Source organism: Physella acuta, unplaced genomic scaffold (genome assembly GCF_028476545.2).
Source record: "Physella acuta isolate Inbredline_101_S28 unplaced genomic scaffold, ASM2847654v3 ptg000394l, whole genome shotgun sequence".
Classification (NCBI taxonomy): domain Eukaryota; kingdom Metazoa; phylum Mollusca; class Gastropoda; family Physidae; genus Physella; species Physella acuta.
This window is the reverse complement of record NW_026731913.1, coordinates 160,845-170,000: the sequence shown is the minus strand read 5'-3', so window position 1 is coordinate 170,000 and position 9,156 is coordinate 160,845. Positions and strand designations below refer to the sequence as shown.

The 9,156-nt window shown below is 50.4% G+C and overlaps 1 protein-coding gene across 4 annotated transcripts in view; it reads right to left on the bottom strand.

The window, feature by feature from the left end:
* Positions 1 to 7,777, bottom strand: part of LOC131942200 (microphthalmia-associated transcription factor) — a 53,715-nt gene extending 45,938 nt beyond the window's left edge. For 2 of the 4 annotated variants that reach the window (XR_009386723.1, XM_059301929.1), the window contains exon 1: positions 7,624 to 7,776. The gene's annotated coding sequence lies outside the window, so the exon portion shown is untranslated. Of the gene's footprint in view, positions 1 to 7,623 lie in introns of all 4 variants that reach the window. The other 2 variants (XR_009386722.1, XM_059301931.1) reach the window with 2 other exon arrangements.
* Positions 7,778 to 9,156: the final 1,379 nt, after the last annotated feature.

Sequence of the window (9,156 nt, the reverse complement as noted above, 5' to 3'; positions counted from 1 at the left end):
ACAACCCTCCCACTGCCACATACAACCCAATCATTGCCACATACAACCCTCCCACTGCCACATACATCCCTCCCACTGCCACATACAACCCTGCCACTGCCACATACAACCCTCCCACTGCCACATACAACCCTCCTACTGCCACATACAACCCTCCCACTGCCACATACAACCCTCCCACTGCCACATACAACCCTCCCACTGCCACAAACAACCCTCCCACTGCCACATAAAACCCTCCCACTGCCACATACAACCCTCCCACTGCAACGTACAACCCTTCCACTGCCACATACAATCCTCCCACTGCAACATACAACCCTCTCACTGCCACATACAACCCTCCTACTGCCACATACAACCCTCCCACTGCCAGATACAACCCTGCCACATACAACCCTCCCACTGCCACATACAACCCTCCAACTGCCACATACAACCCTCCCACTGCCACATACAACCCTCCCACTGCAACGTACAACCCTTCCACTGCCACATACAATCCTCCCACTGCAACATACAACCGTCTCACTGCCACATACAACCCTCCCACTGCAACATACAACCCTCCCACTGCCAGATACAACCCTGCCACATACAACCCTCCCACTGCCACATACAACCCTCCCACTGCCACATACAACCCTCCCACTGCCACATACAACCCTCCCACTGCCACATACAACCCTCTCATTGCCACATACAACCCTCCCACTGCCACACACAACCCTCCCACTGCCACATACAACCCTTCCACATACAACCCTCCCACTGCCACATACAACCCTCTCATTGCCACATACAACCCTCCCACTGCCACATACAACCCTGCCACTGCCACATACAACCCTCCCACTGTCACATACAACCCTCCCACTGCCACATACAACCCTCCCACTGCCACATACAACCCTGCCACTGCCACACACAACCCTCCCACTGCCACATACAACCCTCCCACTGCCACATACAACCCTGCCACTGCCACATACAACCCTCCCACTGCCACATACAACCCTGCCACTGCCACACACAACCCTCCAACTGCCACATACAACCCTCCCACTGCCACATACAACCCTCCCACTGCAACATACAACCCTCCCACTGCCACATACAACCCTCCCACTGCCACATACAACCCTCCCACTGCCACATACAACCCTGCCACATACAGCCCTGCCACATACTACCCTCCCACTGCCACATACAACCCTCCCACTGCCACATACAACCCTCCCACTGCCACATACAACCCTCCCACTGTCACATACAACCCTCCCACTGCCACATACAACCCTCCCACTGCCACATACAACCCTCCCACTGCCACATACAACCCTCCCACTGCCACATACAACCCTCCCACTGCCACATACAACCCTCCCACTGCCACATACAACCCTCCCACTGCCACATACAACCCTCCCACTGCCACATACAACCCTCCCACTGCCACATACAACCCTCCCACTGCCACATACAACCCTCCCACTGCCACATACAACCCTCCCACTGCCACATACAACCCTCCCACTGCCACATACAACCCTCCCACTGCCACATACAACCCTGCCACATACAACCCTCCCACTGTCACATACAACCCTGCCACATACAACCCTCCCACTGCCACATACAACCCTTCCACTGCCACATACAACCCTCCCACTGCCACATACAACCCTGCCACATACAAACCTCCCACTGCCACATACAACCCTCCCACTGCCACATACAACCCTCCCACTGCCACATACAACCCTCCCACTGCCACATACAACCCTCCCACTGCCACATACAACCCTCCCACTGCCACATACAACCCTCCCACTGCCACATACAACCCTGCCACATACAACCCTGCCACATACAACCCTCCCACTGCCACATACAACCCTGCCACATACAACCCTCCCACTGCCACATACAACCCTGCCACATACAACCCTCCCACTGCCACATACAACCCTCCCACTGCCACATACAACCCTCCCACTGCCACATACAACCCTCCCACTGCCATATACAACCCTGCCACATACAACCCTCCCACTGCCACATACAACCCTGCCACATACAACCCTCCCACTGCCACATACAACCCTTCCACTGCCACATACAACCCTCCCACTGCCACATACAACCCTGCCACATACAAACCTCCCACTGCCACATACAACCCTCCCACTGCCACATACAACCGTCCCACTGCCACATACAACCCTCCCACTGCCACATACAACCCTCCCACTGCCACATACAACCCTCCCACTGCCACATACAACCCTGCCACATACAACCCTCCCACTGTCACATACAACCCTGCCACATACAACCCTCCCACTGCCACATACAACCCTTCCACTGCCACATACAACCCTCCCACTGCCACATACAACCCTGCCACATACAAACCTCCCACTGCCACATACAACCCTCCCACTGCCACATACAACCCTCCCACTGCCACATACAACCCTCCCACTGCCACATACAACCCTCCCACTGCCACATACAACCCTCCCACTGCCACATACAACCCTCCCACTGCCACATACAACCCTCCCACTGCCACATACAACCCTCCCACTGCCACATACAACCCTCCCACTGCCACATACAACCCTGCCACATACAACCCTCCCACTGCCACATACAACCCTCCCACTGCCACATACAACCCTCTCATTGCCACATACAACCCTCCCACTGCCACATACAACCCTGCCACATACAACCCTCCCACTGCCACATACAACCCTCTCATTGCCACATACAACCCTCCCACTGCCACATACAACCCTCCCACTGCCACATACAACCCTCCCACTGCCACATACAACCCTGCCACATACAACCCTCCCACTGCCACATACAACCCTGCCACATACAACCCTGCCACATACAACCCTCCCACTGCCATATACAACCCTCCCACTGCCACATACAACCCTCCCACTGCCACATACAACCCTCCCACTGCCACATACAACCCTCCCACTGCCACATACAACCCTGCCACATACAACCCTGCCACATACAACCCTCCCACTGCCACATACAACCCTCTCATTGCCACATACAACCCTCCCACTGCCACATACAACCCTGCCACATACAACCCTCCCACTGCCACATACAACCCTCTCATTGCCACATACAACCCTCCCACTGCCACATACAACCCTCCCACTGCCACATACAACCCTCCCACTGCCACATACAACCCTGCCACATACAACCCTCCCACTGCCACATACAACCCTGCCACATACAACCCTGCCACATACAACCCTCCCACTGCCACATACAACCCTCCCACTGCCACATACAACCCTCCCACTGCCACATACAACCCTCCCACTGCCACATACAACCCTCCCACTGCCACATACAACCCTGCCACATACAGCCCTGCCACATACAACCCTCCCACTGCCACATACAACCCTCCCACTGCCACATACAACCCTTCCACTGCCACATACAACCCTCCCACTGCCACATACAACCCTCCCACTGCCACATACAACCCTCCCACTGCCACATACAACCCTCCCACTGCCACATACAACCCTCCCACTGCCACATACAACCCTGCCACATACAACCCTGCCACATACAACCCTCCCACTGCCACATACAACCCTCCCACTGCCACATACAACCCTCCCACTGCCACATACAACCCTCCCACTGCCACATACAACCCTCCCACTGCCACATACAACCCTCCCACTGCCACATACAACCCTCCCACTGCCACATACAACCCTCCCACTGCCACATACAACCCTCCCACTGCCACATACAACCCTGCCACTGCCACATACAACCCTCCCACTGCCACATACAACCCTCCCACTGCCACACACAACCCTCCCACTGCCACATACAACCCTGCCACTGCCACATACAACCCTCCCACTGCCACATACAACCCTCCCACTGCCACATACAACCCTCCCACTGCCACATACAACCCTCCCACTGCCACATACAACCCTCCCACTGCCACATACAACCCTGCCACATACAACCCTGCCACATACAACCCTCCCACTGCCACATACAACCCTCCCACTGCCACATACAACCCTCCCACTGCCACATACAACCCTCCCACTGCAACATACAACCCTCCCACTGCCACATACAACCCTCCCACTGCCACATACAACCCTCCCACTGCCCAAAACAACCCTCCCACTGCCACATACAACCCTCCCACTGCCACATACAACCCTGCCACTGCCACATACGACCCTCCCACTGCCACATACAACCCTGCCACTGCCACATACAACCCTCCCACTGCCACATACAACCCTCCCACTGCCACATACAACCCTCCCACTGCCACATACAACCCTGCCACATACAACCCTGCCACATACAACCCTGCCACTGCCACATACAACCCTCCCACTGCCACATACAACCCTCCCACTGCCACATACAACCCTCCCACTGCCACATACAACCCTCCCACTGCCACATACAACCCTCCCACTGCCACATACAACCCTCCCACTGCCATATACAACCCTCCCACTGCCACATACAACCCTCCCACTGCCACATACAACCCTGCCACATACAACCCTCCCACTGCCACATACAACCCTCCCACTGCCACATACAACCCTCCCACTGCCACATACAACCCTCCCACTGCCACATACAACCCTGCCACATACAACCCTGCCACATACAATCCGCCACATACAACCCTCCCACTGCCACATACAACCCTGCCACATACAACCCTGCCACATACAATCCGCCACATACAACCCTCCCACTGCCACATACAACCCTCCCACTGCCACATACAACCCTCCCACTGCCACATACAACCCTCCCACTGCCACATACAACCCTCCCACTGCCACATACAACCCTCCCACTGCCACATACAACCCTCCCACTGCCACATACAACCCTCCCACTGCCACATACAACCCTCCCACTGCAACATACAACCCTTCCACTGCCACATACAACCCTTCCACTGCAACATACAACCCTTCCACATACAACCCTCCCACTGCAACATACAACCCTTCCACATACAACCCTCCCACTGCAACATACAACCCTTCCACTGCCACATACAACCCTCCCACTGCAACATACAACCCTCCCACTGCCACATACAACCCTCCCACTGCCACATACAACCCTCCCACTGCAACATACAACCCTCCCACTGCAACATACAACCCTTCCACTGCCACATACAACCCTCCCACTGCAACATACAACCCTCCCACTGCCACACACAACCCTCCCACTGCCACATACAACCCTATCACTGCCACATACAACCCTCCCACTGCCACATACAACCCTCCCACTGCAACATACAACCCTCCCACTGCAACATACAACCCTTCCACTGCCACATACAACCCTCCCACTGCCACATACAACCCTCCCACTGCAACATACAACCCTTCCACTGCCACATACAACCCTCCCACTGCAACATACAACCCTTCCACATACAACCATCCCACTGCAACATACAACCCTTCCACATACAACCCTCCCACTGCAACATACAACCCTTCCACTGCCACATACAACCCTCCCACTGCAACATACAACCCTCCCACTGCCACATACAACCCTCCCACTGCCACATACAACCCTCCCACTGCAACATACAACCCTCCCACTGCAACATACAACCCTTCCACTGCCACATACAACCCTCCCACTGCCACATACAACCCTCCCACTGCAACATACAACCCTCCCCCTGCCACATACAGCCTTGGTGGGTGGTATTTTATGGCTTGGTGGGTGGGTTGGTGGGTGGGTTGGTGGGTGGGTTGGTGGGTGGTATTTTGTATTGGTGGACTAAATATTTGATGGTCTGTATTTTGTATTGGTGAACTAAATATTTGATGGTCTGTATTTTGTATTGGTGGACTATATATTTGATGGTCTGTATTTTCTATTGGTATACTATTTGATGGTCTGTATTTTCTATTGGTGGACTAAATATTTGATGGTCTGTATTTTGTATTGGTGGACTAAATATTTGATGGTCTGTATTTTGTATTGGTGGACTAAATATTTGATGGTTTGTATTTTGTATTGGTGGACTAAATATTTGATGGTCTGTATTTTGTATTGGTGGACTAAATATTTGATGGTTTTTATTTTGTATTGGTGGACTAAATATTTGATGGTCTGTATTTTGTATTGGTGGACTAAATATTTAATGGTCTGTATTTTGTATTGGTGGACTAAATATTTGATGGTCTGTATTTTGTATTGGTGGACTAAAAATTTGATGGTTTGTATTTTGTATTGGTGGACTAAATCTTTGATGGTCTGTATTTTGTATTGGTGGACTAAATATTTGATGGTCTGTATTTTGTATTGGTGGACTAAATATTTGATGGTTTGTATTTTGTATTGGTGGACTAAATATTTGATGGTTTGTATTTTGTATTGGTGGACTAAATCTTTGATGGTCTGTATTTTGTATTGGTGGACTAAATATGTGATGGTCTGTATTTTGTATTGGTGGACTAAATATTTGATGGTTTGTATTTTGTATTGGTGGACTAAATATTTGATGGTTTGTATTTTGTATTGGTGGACTAAATATTTGATGGTTTGTATTTTGTATTGGTGGACTAAATATGTGATGGTCTGTATTTTGTATTGGTGGACTAAATATGTGATGGTCTGTGCTGTTGACGTGCTGGGCAGATAGGGGGTGGGTCTGATAACACTGGACGTGTCATCCACTTATCAGGTCAACACATCGCGCGCCAGACTAATTAGTCAACACACCGTGTAGCGACACTAATAAGTGTGTTATCCGTGTCTAATTCAAGAGAAACTTACAAATGTAAGACCTAATCCTCGAACCTTACAAATGTAAGACCTAACACTCGAACCTTACAAATGTAAGACCTAACCCTCGAACCTTACAGATGTAAGACCTAACCCTTGAACCTTACAAATGTAAGACCTAACCCTCGAACCTTACAAATGTAAGACCTAATCCTCGAACCTTACAAATGTAAGACCTAATCCTCGAACCTTACAAATGTAAGACCTAATCCTCGAACCTTACAAATGTAAGACCTAACCCTCGAACCTTACAAATGTAAGACCTAATCCTCGAACCTTACAAATGTAAGACCTAACCCTCGAACCTTACAAATGTAAGACCTAACCCTCGAACCTTACAAATGTAAGACCTAACCCTCGAACCTAACAGATGTAAGCCCTAATCCAAACCCTGCTAGTCTGTTCGTATTATGCACTGACTTAACCCCTTTACCCCGTTCCATAACCAACAAAACATTTTATACACGGAATACATACATATATATATATATATATATATATATATATATATATATATATATATATATATATATATATATATATATATATATATATATATATATATATATATATATATATATATGGGTATATACTTGGGTATTGTGTTTACCCTACAGGTAAATCAAATGAACTGAACTTAAAACCAACTAATTAAAGTCACAACAAACAAGGTAATATTGTTCCATTAAATTAGCCTCTAATTACCTGGCTGTAAGTTTGGAAAAACTATGTCTGCCTTACCTGTAGCGGGTGGTCAGCTGGTGTAAGTTTCCAAGAAATGCCGATGGTAGCAGGTTCGGTGACGATGGTGACGACGGTGACGATGGTGACGATGGTGACGATGGTAGCGGGTTCGGTGACGGCCTGCTCGACGCTGACCAGCCCAGTGAGGCGGGCGATAGCGGAGAGATAAATTCTCACACGCTGAGATAACAGTGAGATGACAGTGAGATGACAAGGGCATTACTCCGGCGATTGTTGTCAAACCAGTGGCCACGGCTGAGCGATCTTCAGGCGTCCCATGGGTCTCAAAGGGCGGACAGTTCTGTCTGGTGGTGGGGGGGGGGGGAGGAATTGAGAGGGGGGGGGGGTGTTGAAAAGGTGCATTGTTCTAGGTAATGTAAAATATAATTTGCCTTCCCGTTTTTTTTGTAAGGGGGGGGGCGTGTCTTGTTAGTTGGTTAGATCAGACAGGGGCGTGTCTTGTTGGTTAGATCAGACAGACAGGGGCGTGTCTTGTTGGTTAGATCAGACAGGGGCGTGTCTTGTTGGTTAGATCAGACAGGGGCGTGTCTTGTTGGTGGGTTTGATCAGACAGGGGCGTGTCTTGTTGGTTAGATCAGACAGGGGCGTGTCTTGTTGGTGGGTTTGATCAGACAGGGGCGTGTCTTGTTGGTTAGATCAGACAGGGGCGTGTCTTGTTGGTGGGTTAGATCAGACAGGGGCGTGTCTTGTTGGTGGGTTAGATCAGACAGGGGCGTGTCTTGTTGGTTAGATTAGACAGGGGCGTGTCTTGTTGGTTAGATCAGACAGACAGGGGCGTGTCTTGTTGGTTAGATCAGACAGGGGCGTGTCTTGTTGGTTAGATCAGACAGGGGCGTGTCTTGTTGGTGGGTTTGATCAGACAGGGGCGTGTCTTGTTGGTGGGTTTGATCAGACAGGGGCGTGTCTTGTTGGTGGGTTAGATCAGACAGGGGCGTGTCTTGTTGGTTAGATCAGACAGGGGCGTGTCTTGTTGGTTAGATCAGACAGACAGGGGCGTGTCTTGTTGGTTAGATCAGACAGACAGGGGCGTGTCTTGTTGGTTAGATCAGACAGGGGCGTGTCTTGTTGGTGGGTTAGATCAGACAGACAGTGGCGTGACATCATTCGTGTCTGCAGGCGTGTAGTGTCTCTAGTACCTCTGGTTCGTTCTAACGACCTCCACTGTCTTACGAAACCCTAGAACTGTTTATCTTACATTCAGCTGGGGAAAAAAATCTTATTTGATGTTTGTTTAATCGACACGCAGAGATTACTATGCCATACCTTTCTATAGTGACTCTAAACTCCCAGGGCCATCCAAAAGTGACTCTAAACTCCCAGGGCCATCCAAAAGTGACTCTAAACTCCCAGGGCCATCCAAAAGTGACTCTAAACTCCCAGGGCCATCCTAAAGTGACTCTAAACTCCCAGGGCCATCCAAAAGTGACTCTAAACTCCCAGGGCCATCCAAAAGTGACTCTAAACTCCCAGGGCCATCCAAAAGTGACTCTAAACTCCCAGGGCCATCCA